Source organism: Protomyctophum parallelum, assembly GCF_964188405.1.
Source record: "Protomyctophum parallelum genome assembly, chromosome: 23".
NCBI classification, from domain to species: domain Eukaryota; kingdom Metazoa; phylum Chordata; class Actinopteri; order Myctophiformes; family Myctophidae; genus Protomyctophum; species Protomyctophum parallelum.
The window spans coordinates 24,287,419-24,288,015 of NC_139715.1; positions in this window are offsets into that span (position 1 = coordinate 24,287,419).

A 597-nucleotide genomic window follows, 5' to 3' on the forward strand; every position below is an offset into this window, starting at 1 on the left:
TAAAAGAATTGTTGGACCAATGAAGTCTGGGGGGGGGGGGGGGGGGGTTAATGTATTTAGTGCTATTCTAATGCATAAGGTATTCCAATAGATGGCGCCACAACCTTGCTGTTAACCTCAAAGTCCCAAGCTGTTGCTATGAGATTCCATTGCTCCATGTCCTGTATGTAAAAGTGACGAGACAATCAAAAGACAAATCAAGACAAACAATATGTACATTTTGTCCTTTTTCGTGTCCAAGGACTGAACCCCAGAGTGTAGTTTGTCTCAGCTGAAGCAAATCCTGCACCACACGTTTAGTAAATGGGGAATATTTGCCAGCAAATACCCACTTTGAAGGAGAGTTTAGAGAGTTGTCTAGGTTAAAATTACAGTTATTTCCGAAAATAGCCAATACAATACAATCATTTTGTAATACTCAGAGAGGTACATATACCATTTTTAAAGGAGGAAGGGAGGCCTTGTGATAACTTAACTTAATTCGGACCAGGATCATCAAATGGCACACTTTGTGTTTGTATAACAGTGTGTGTGTGTGTGTGTGTGTGTGTGTGTGTGCGTCTGCGTGCGCTTCACACATGGAAATTGATAAATTAC